At 43.7% G+C, this 11044-nt stretch overlaps 1 pseudogene; it reads right to left on the bottom strand.

Moving 5' to 3' along the window:
* Window positions 1–6351: 6351 nt before the first annotated feature.
* Window positions 6352–10659, bottom strand: LOC148079859 (fidgetin pseudogene; annotated as a pseudogene).
* Window positions 10660–11044: the final 385 nt, after the last annotated feature.

Here is an 11044-nt window from a genome sequence, read left to right as displayed (position 1 = left end):
AAAATACATTTGTTAATGCATTAGGACCATTTATACATGATCATACTTTGACATTACAAGGGCCGCATAAATATAGTCTTTGCCCAGGTCTGATATAATAGAAACAAACGCCTCAAAATAAGTTAAAATAATTGGATTTAAATCCTCTCAACAGGTCCCAAGCTGCTGCTGTGTTAGAGATTCAAGCCAAAAAAACAACAACTAAAAAATCTTCTACTCAACTTTATTTTCCGCCTGAAAAATCCACCAACTTTAGAAAAAATGAATAATACATATCGGAAAACTTTGACCGTCCGTTTTCCAAAATCACTTGTTAATCAAGAAAAAAAAAAAAAAAACACTCACTGACCTTGAGGAGTTCCTTGGCTCATATTCTATCCCTTCTAAAAAAAAACTATATGAACTTTGACCTCATCATTTTTTTGCTCAGAGAAAAGGAAACCAACAAACAAGCAGCAACATCTTATTTTTTTTAAAAGGTAAACCATTCCAAAAAAACTTTAACAATCCTTCTGTGCATATAATGAAGTCACATTTGTTGTAAAAATGTTAAAGTTATGTTTTACTACGAGACGCCGCCACGGCTGTCATTGGTTCATCAACAAATGAACAATTAACCGACTCTAGATTCAACCTCGTCAGCTTTCATATAAATAGACGACTCAATTACAGAATTATTTTTTGTTATATCCATATTATTATTTAAATTATTTATTAGAAGTAATATTAGTATCACGCTTCAGGCAGCACAAAGAGATGGTAAAAATGGCAGTTGAGTTTGATTGACATGTCATCGTCCAATCATTTTGAACCAGTTACGTAAAACTAGTGATGACGCTTCATGAAGCAGTGTTATTATTTTCAGAGTCCACTAGATGGCAGTCCCTGCACTATTCCTCCTCCTTTGTTTTAAACAACTGTTCTAATGAAACGTCACATCATTTTTAACCTGATGGCGCCACCTACTGACCTCTACACAACATGACACTGCTTCATGAAGCTTCATCACTAGTCTTACAGTTTGTTCCACAAATTTCTGTTCAAAAAAGTGTCTCTGGAAAAACATGATCAACAAAACAATAATAAGAAATAATCTGTTTAGTTCATTCAAATTAAGAAATGTGTAGATAGGGACAAAATATTACTTACAAAATTCTTGAAAAAAATGAAATAGGATTCACATTGTGTACTTCAAATTTAACCGATAACAGTGATTAACAAATGTTTTATTCTAATTAATTATTATTATTATATAATATTTTATGATATAATACTTACCTAAAGCGTATTCTTATACATGTTTATTTTTGGTTATCTAAATATTAATTTAAAGGTTAAATTAACCACCATATAAGAACTTAATACATTTGGAATATTTGAATTGATATACATATACATCAAAATATTATAATTAATGATATTTTTACAACAAATGTTATTCACTCTGTATTATGTCTCAATTAGAGCGCATGTTGTCAGTTATGGGTAAAGAAAAAAACACGTTAAAAATACAATATCAGACTCATACTTCCTGTTACAGACAGTTTTGTAAATACACATTTAGTTTGGCCCTTGAACTCATGTAATTAAATATTGTGGCCCCTGGTGTGATTGGGTTTGACTCCCATGTCCTAGAGGATTTTAAAAAACAATGGAAATGGCACCATTGGAGGACGTGAAGCAAAGAGCGACTTTCTAAAATCCAACCCAAACACTCCCAACTTACTAATTCAATTAGATCTCACGTCTGCGCTGATGTTCCTCACATATAAACGGATCTTATCTAATGTTATGGAAACTATCTCGCCGCCGAAGAAACAGACAATGAGATGAATTCCAGTGTTAGGGGATCACGCTGAAATAATCAGGCCGCAGGATATAAGTTATATTCAAAGAGAAGCGTCGCTGATAAAACACAGCGGAGACACTTAGCATGTGTTCCGCTGCTTAAGATTCTCTCACCAGTAATACGACGCCGCCGAGCGTCTGCTGCAAAAAACAAGTGGAAGGTCAAGAACAGCCAACAATAGATGTTGATTCCAATTATGTGTAAAGCATTGAACAAGATGCGCTAATGATGGCGTCGCGGCGGAGAAAAAAGGTGTTTATGCGCCAGTCTCCAAAAGCCCGCGGAAGAGTTTATTAAGAAACGGCTTTATTTCCATAAAGGCTGATAAGACTTCAAATGAGTGGCGGAAAAAAACAGTGAGAGAGAGAGAGAGAGAGAGAGGGTGTTTATCTCCGACGAGACAATCAAGACTCAGATGATAGCACTTTATTTTTTTTTTTAAATGCAGCGTCCAGACATAATGAGATTGCTGCTACTTGAGGTACAAGACCAGACAAAATGCTTTTTTTTCCTTTTTTTTTGTGGTTTTACTCACTCACACCTTAAAACAAGGCCATCGTTTTCAATTAATGAAGCAGGGAATTGAGTCTGGGATCCTGCGGGATATGGATTAAAGCGCGATGGCTAGAGGGTCCAATCTCGCATTGAGTCTGCGCCGCCCGACCGCGAGGAAAGGAATCCTCACTCAAGGCCCCGGACAGACCCCCCCACCCCACACTCCCTCCCCCCCCCCATCCATACGTACCTTCCTCCTCATAAGGTGAGTTGCTTCCATGTGGACCGCAATTAGTGGCGGGGGGAGATAAAACTGTAAGTGTTGCACCCAATTAGTGCATCAGTGACCGCTTCCACGGCGAAGGCCTGCGAGGAAAGAAGGAGGGAGGAGGGATGACAGGGATGTCTGAGGAGAAAGATATAAAAGAAGGTTATGATAAAGATGAAACAGGAAGGAGAAAAGTAAAAAAAAAAAAGAAAATGGCGTTAAGCGTTTTGAGTGGCGAGACAGCTCCTATTAACATTTAACAGCATTTGCACAACTCGGGAGGTGAGGATGCAAATGAGGAAGGAATTAAAAAATGGCCGGAGGTTTGTCATTGATGGATTGCAGTCTGGCGTCGCTCGCCACTTCCTAGTGTCCATCACCCACGATTACTGTATAATTAAACCTTATTTCTGGACTCTTCCGACGCATAATTACTTGTGTGGGAATGTAACCATCATCTAAAAGCTCCGGCAAAATGCTTTAGCATTTAAGCGTGGCGGGCATTTTTCCCCGCCGCAGCCGATGACAGATAGAGCAACCCCGTGATCGGCGAAGAACAGTCACTTTTAATAAGAGGTGTGGAAAAAAATATTAGGCGACAGTGTGCTGATTATAGGAAAATTAGGCTTTCAAGTGCTAAAGTCCTTTGTGTTATTTGCATAATTTATTCCAGCTTTACTCCCCTCGTTCGACCACCGACGTTTTTTTTTTTTTTTTGCGAGCTGTGGGCAATTTCCCCTCGTATTTGAATAGATCGCACATTTAAGACTACTTAAGGAAAATGATCACTTAGCATATTTTAATTGTCGTGGAAAGAGCAGGATAAAGGGAGCGGGGCGAGGCTCACGGAGCGACGACCCCACCAAAGTGAAAGGGACGAGGCGCTGTTGTGGCAGATAACCCCCGGGTTCCACGCGCGGAAAGTAAGTTGAAAAGACGGGAAATCAAGATATAATATACCGTCTTCACCCTCCGCTAACAACTCCTTTCTTACGCCGTTTGACCTCCGGCTCCGGAGACGATCGTGCGACAAAACACAAGAAGAAGAAAAACAATAGAAACCGTTAGCTGTAGAGAAGCTAGCACGCGTTAGCTCTTAAGATCAGGGGTGTTTCCTGGGGTCACCTTGACGGTGTGTCCTTCCTCTCGGGTGAGACTCACCGTGAGATGAGAGGACTTTCAAGGAAGATGAAAGGCAAGAAGAGGAAGAACCAGGTGAAGGAAGGAAAAAGGTCAGAGGAAAGAGATCATATTGAATAGAAACAAGATCATTACCTTGAACAAGTTTTGAATAAAGCTTTTAAAAGTCAGTAAACGTATCAAACTTGACAAAAAAGAGGTGAAATTTGGACAAGATTTTTTAATTTTACCACATTTACAATTGTGTAAAGACTAGCGAAGGTAAAGAGAAGAACGTATGTTAAACTAATGGTGTATTTCTGAAGCTTCAAAATGAGAATTCTTAGCGAGAACTTCAGGTTCTTAAAAAGCCAAACTGATACACAAACCATTATTGTTGGCGCTAAGACTTGTGGTCTTAAAGCTTCTTTAGATGATGATCCAGGTTGGAGGTGGGTTGTGAAGTTTCCTCCTTGCTCAAGAACGAGACTTGGAAACTCTTTGTGTGGTTTGTGTTTGCATCAAATCAGGCTAAAGAATGTTGGAAGACACAATTCCACTAGAGGGCCTCCAAGAAGCAACCAGGCCAAATACTGAAGAAAAAAACTAACGAAAATAACAGTTTGTTGAGTAAATACCTTACAGAGATGGAATTCTGACACAATTCCTCGAAAGTATCCCATAAGTCAACTTGTTTAGTATTTTTTTGTTAAATAAATACTTGTAAGAGCTTTAATGTATTTTAACAAAAACAACTCAATAACACCCATTATGGTCGTCATACTTTTGTTTTTTTTTAGATATATTTAGATACTAGCATTTAAATACAACTACTTCCATTAATCATTTAATTCAAAAGAACTTAATTTCAGAACTCGCTCGCACACCGAATTCAGCTTTAAATCCGCTTTTTTGAGTAGATTTCATGTGAAATCTGTTGCAAATGTTTGAGTTATTTTGCCTAAAGACAACATGATCTCATCACCTCCTTGGCAGAGGGAAATGGCGTTCATAATGTAATTGTAGCGAGACAATAATGAAGTGCTCTCGTCTTTTTTTCCTGAATATTTATTACTAAAGTCAATTGCCTGAGCAACAGTTTGGCTTTTTTTTGTTTGCTGAAGAAGCAGCCAAGCCAGAGCACGAGCCCTTTAGATACGAGGACAGCGCGAGCTTCCAGGTTGACGCTGTCATGGGTTATCCTCATTTGTGCCAAAAAGCTTTGCATTTCTTTGTCTAAAATTTGAGTTAAACCAGCTAAGTTTTCCTTTTTGTGCAGATATTTAACCTCAGATCTTCCAGCTTGTTTTAACATGGAGTCCCTCAGGGTACGGTTGTCGCCAATATATATTCTTGGCAGTAAATGCCTCATAAATGTTTGAACTTTTGGGGTTCGCGTAAAAGCTCAGACAACTCTTAAAACTATTGCCTCTCCACTGCAGCAACTACTACATGTAACAAGTTATTACTGATCACAGCTCATGCATTTATCAAAGTGGAGAAATAAAGGAAAGCAGCAGCCCCTCCGTGAACTCTGACCTCCGGGAAGAGCTCGACAAATAATTATACGGGCTATACGGCGGCTCTCTGCACCTCGGCGCCAGCCATATAATGATACCTCGGAAATGTGGTGGGCAAATGCACATCATTTTCATTAGGAGTACTCACACAATCACAAGTCTTTGTGATGGAGGAACATAATTAATGCTTTAATGTTATTGGTCTTGCCACACGTACGGCGGCGAGAGAAATGAATTGTTACATTTTAATGAGAGAAGCGACATCTCTGGCTTTCTGTGGATGATTTTATAATTGCACACAAGGGTGAGTAACTCAGCGCTCATTAAGGCGATTTTTCACCCTCTTTTTCTTCTTCTTCTTTAAAGGGGGACAATCCACTGTTTTTTATTATTATTATTATTATTTGTCCACTATCCACGATCTTCATGAGACGCAACAAAATAAAAAAAACAAACATCCAAGACTCCCAAGAAAATGTCTTTAATGAATCGTATGTTGCGGTTTGTACCTCGGATTACATGAAAATACATTGACTGCAGGTATGGCAACATATTCACACATATAAACAAGTGGTGCATTTGTCTTGTATGTATAGCTATGTACAACAGAAACACATTACACTCGAGATTAAAGTTGTGCAAGTGTGTTATATATACTAACAATTTATAAAAATTTAACACACCAAATAAAAAAGGAGAAGGAGAGTGTGCCCACGTATATACACATTCACACGACCACAGTAGTTCACAAGAGATTAAAGCAAATGTATTGGATTATACATTTTCGGGTCAGGAATGACCCACATGTTCCTCACAAGTCAATTGTGACGACCCCCTCCCGCCCCCCCCCCCTTCCCATCGGTGTCGTACCGCAGCGCTTCAGTTTTCAATACAGTCATCTGAGGTAGACTGTGAAACGTGTTGTTACTGCCTCCATTTTTTGTCTTTTCATACTTTACAGTGACTCCTCCGTGCTGTTGCCCTCCCCGTGGATGTTTTTGTAAAATAAAAAATAAAAAAAATCAAATACCACAAGTTTTTTTTTTTTTTGTAGCCATGAGGTAGAAATGCTTTAAAGAACACTAGTGTTCTGTTTAAAGTTGTTTTTAAACATCATGTAGAAAAAGCTCAAGACACAAAAAGAAAGAGCACGGAACAAGCGTAGCGTTGACCGGCGCGTTTCAAGTCATTTGTTCGTAAAGCAATAAAGAAGAAGGGGAGATAACGCCTGTGCTGTTGTTGTGTGCTCTGAAGTGCATTAGTAGGGTTTTCGGTCTAAAGGGACTCTCTCTCCAGAGGCTTTGCTGACAGAAGGAATTCTGGTGCAGATTGTTTCGAGGGTGTTTTTTTTTTTTTTTTTTTTTTCCTGACGGACCGTTCAGCTCGCCCCCCCCACACTTGTGCTGCCGCCACACCACCCCGGCTGTCTTTCTCTTCCCCTCAATTTTGCTGAGGCTCAGCAGAACCCATCCCTCCAAACCTCCCGACACACACACACACACACACACGGGTGCTTTCAGAAACATGGCCTGCACATGTGTTGCTTCTTCTTCTTCCACACGATTATTTATATGAAATAAATACAAAAGCAGGAAAAAAAAATTGATTTGGGATACATCAGTGACAAAATAAGATTTTTGCAGTAGTACACAAACATTGAAGCGTCTTAAAACAGATTTTCATGACACTTTAGAACTGCCCTCCGTGACAAGAAGAGACGTTAATACATTCAAATGAGAGGGAAAAAAGAAGCTCCCAAATTTCCTCGTGTTAATACGGGTGTAAATAAAACACTGTGCTTCATGCTGTACCTTTGTAAACAAACTTAATAGTTTTCCGACTTCCTTCGCTGTAGCTCGATGATGACGTGTCGTTTTTCACTGATGCTAACGTACGTTAGCAAAACAAGAATGAATCGCTGCTTTCAGTTGCACACCATCTCATCTAATGGAAGTAATAATAATAATAATAATAATAACTAAACAAACTCTTCAAACGCTCACTGGAATCAGAGCTTCCTCTGCAGTGCACATTATGGGATTTGTGGAATGAGAGATTACAATGAGCTGAATAACAATAATAGGATAATGTTGAACATTTTAAAGTCATTAATCAATAGTGATGTATTCCTTCTCTTAAGCTTGATATTGACTATACTTATGTTGGATGTATTACACCTACCTTACCTATCCAGAAGCAGACCTCGAGGGGGAACCAACTGACGTATTAGTTGATGTGGAACACAAATAATAAACATCTAGGCTGTATTTTCGTATTTACGTAACAGGTTTGAGCCGATTCCTGTCTTTGCTGCTGAACACAACCCCTGTAAACACAATTTAAACGTTCCAAGAGCGAATCATTTTGGGGGGGGTCACTGAGGCACACAAACAGCAGAATAAAAATAATGTCGTGATTACGTTCTGCTCTCTGGGAACACGACCAGTACATTCATCGAGGTACGACTAGTACTGCTCAGATGGACGTCGGACTCCTTTCGCTTCCCTCTCAGGTCTTCGCTTCAAGCTATCTTGAGGTACTGTACAATTCACAAAAAGCTTTCCTGAGTTTGTGTGTTTTTACGTTTCTGTTCAGACATAGGGATGGAGAAGAGGTGACCAGGTGTCCCCCGGACTACTGCCGCTCTGCCTCAGAGCGAGACAAAAAAGTAGCCACGGAAAGCGACGTCGCATCTTTGTTTTGAGACCTGCAGCTGAGGGTTTAAAGCTTTTAATAATCATCAGCTCATGCCATATAACGCAGATCGTGAGGCGAATGGAGGAGAAACTATGAAAGCACCACTTCAGGCACTTGGATAGCCAAATAAATCTCAGAAACATAATGATATGTACACAAACAACTCGGTGGACTTCTTGCTATGTGTAAACAATGTCTGGCTTTCATCATCGTCACACTTTCGGAAATTAAACATCTTGCTTTTTGAACAGCAAAAAAAAAAACTGCCTGTCGTCTCCACAACCCAGGTCTCTTGGTGCATCTGGACCCTGCCAGGAGGAACTCAGGGGGCTTGCATTGGCCTCGTGTGTCTCTACTTCTGGCACAATACCTCTGCCCTGAGGGGGATTCTGATGCCACTATTCTTTTTTTTTCTTTTTTGCCAGGGCAGAATCTTTTTCTTTACTGGCTACAGCCAAACATTTTATTCCACTCAGTGTACATGTCAATCTCTTTCTGTGATATACTGGACTGGAATTTACAAAAGACACCCTCAAAGTCCTGGTAGGTGAGGGGTCGGATCTGTCCTCTGGACAACATTCCAGTCATGTCCATGCCCTGTGCAGACACGTGTAATAGACCCACGAGGGCCTCTTGACAGAGTCTGGCCAGGTCCAGACCAGAAAAGCCCTCAGTGCGTTGGACTAGGAGAGCGAGCTCCTCTTCGCTCATGCAGTACTTGTGTTGAGACTGGGCCAAAAGTTGGTTCACAATCTGGTGTCTTGCCGCACCGTCTGGCAAAGTCACGAGGACCCTTCTGGAGAAGTACCTGCGCAAGCCTTCGTCCATGTCCTGCGGTCGGCTTGTGGAGCACACGACCAACACTTGGTTGATCCCTTCTTCGCTGGACGCCATGAGCAGAGAGTCCAGCTGTGAAAGTAGCTCACCCTTGAGTCGGTTGATGGGACTTTCATCGGTGAGATGAGCCGAGAGCAGCATGTCCACCTCGCTGATGAACAACACTGACGGTTGCCGACAGCGGGCCACGAGAAAAGATCCTCGGATAATTTTCTCGCCGTCCGCCAGCCACTTGGTCGCCAGTGTGGATCCACTCAGCTGAAGGAAGGGTGCCCCGAGTTGACTGGCCAAGCAGCGGCCAAGCAATGTCCTCCCGCTGCCCTGGGGTCCGAACAAAAGCACGCATCGAGGGGTGGGTCCTAAACTGCTGAACATGTCGGGGCGTAGAATCGGCCAGAGAATTTCTTCCTTTAGGGTTGCCTTGGCCAACTCTAAGCCAGCAATATCACTCCAGTCCACCGGGGGACCCTGTTGAACAATTTCAGATGTAACCATGTCTAGCAGGTGTGGGTCACTAGTCTTCAGCTGCTCCTCGGTGTGTCGTGAAGAGGATGTGGATGAGGAGGAGGTAGCCCCTGGTGTTGTGTGGGAGAGGTGGAGACGGTGATCCTCTGCGCCTTGATCGCTGAGGGAGGGCGACGTGAAGCTGGCGAGAGAGTCTGCGGAGCGAGAGCCCCCCAGGCTAGAGGAGACGTATGATGGAGGAGTAAGTGGCCCACCAGTTGCCTGGCTGCTATACTTCCTTTGCTGCTGCTGCTCTGAGGGCATCGATGACTGTTTCTGAGGATTGAACGACAAAGATGACTTTTCTGCGCTCCTGTCAAACCCTCCACCGCCGGCACCGTTGGAGCCCCTGTTCGCGCTGCTGCTGTCTGCCACCCTGTACATCGGACCGTCAGCTGAGCCCCGTGTTTGGCTGTAGACAAAGTTACCGTAAGAGGAGTCCATTTCTCCTTGGCCTGACATGTAGAAGGCTTTCCTTTTCAGGGAGTTGGAGGAGCTACTGTTGAGCGGAGTCGGGGCAATTGGGGTCAGGTTATGGTTCTGGTATGGGTAGCCAGGTAAAGTGGAAGATGGGGGAAGAGGTGTTGGTGCAGCGATGCCTGAGGGCAAGTATGACGAAGGAGGCGGGGCTCCCCCGGGGCTATATCCCGGCCCGACGGAGCTCTGAGCCGGGTAGCCTGCTGGGGGGTAATTATAACTAGACAAGTTGGGGGAGCCTCCGTTGTACGCCGGGACCAAAGTGGGGTGAGAAGGTGGCTGCAGGAGACCGGAGCTGTGGAGCGGGGAGGGAAGCGCCGGGGTGGGAGCCGACTGGGAACTGTAACTACTGTGCAGGTAGGAGCCGCTGTACGCCGCCCCGTATTCCTGAGAGGCCATGGAGGACGAGTGGAGGGCGGTGGCGGTGTGACTCCCACAGCTGCTGCTGGAGTAACTGGGTTCACTCAAAGTGCTGGAGGCGAGACCAGGGGAGCTACACATACCAGCCACCACCTCGGGAGCCGCCGCCACCCCTCCCTTCCTCACAGAAACACCCTCCGGAATGCAGCTCATGGGGTAGACGCCGTCCTGCCACGGCTCGGACTCGACTTTCCGTCCGTTCATCAGTCCCGGCACCGCCGACGCCTCGGGATAGGAGACCGGCATCTCCAGAATACCGGAGTACTTCTCTGCATACTTCTTGAGTAAGTTGGACGCCGTGAGGGCCGAGATGTCATCGTTAGCCCAGGCGTACTGGTAGGCCGCGGACCGCTGCAGGTGCCCGGGGACCGCTCGGTAGGCCTCCGCCTTGTGGGCTGGAGAGCGCGTGGTCGAAGAAATGTCAAAGTGCTGTTCGGCCCACTGGCTGTGCTCCGGGGTCCACTGCATCTTCAAGCCTAAGTGAGGGGGAAAAAAGACAAAAAAGAAAACATGAAACACCCATCAGTTAAGCAACAAAACGTCGATTTACAAATGCTATTTCTCGGAATCGTGGACACAGTCGGCAGGTAGAGAAGAGTGGGATCGCCGGCTACTGAAGCCTAATGCACCCCGGCCAGACCAATAAGACAGAGGCTCGGAGGGTCACCCTATAATCTCCAGCTCATCTGAGGTGGCTGGAGAAGGGTTTGAAAATGTGCCTTTGCCGTGTGCTACAAAGCGCCGTGCACACATACACACCCCCCTCTCACAGAACTCCCCTCCCTCAGCTTTCATCAAAAAACACACAAAGCTCACACTTTCCACGCCTGCACTCAACCGTGCTCACACACACACACA

This window comes from Callionymus lyra, chromosome 5, assembly GCF_982586985.1.
Source record: "Callionymus lyra chromosome 5, fCalLyr1.hap1.1, whole genome shotgun sequence".
Classification (NCBI taxonomy): Eukaryota; Metazoa; Chordata; class Actinopteri; order Syngnathiformes; family Callionymidae; genus Callionymus; species Callionymus lyra.
Note: the sequence above shows the minus strand (reverse complement) of the source record. Positions and strands in the feature narration are given on the sequence as shown.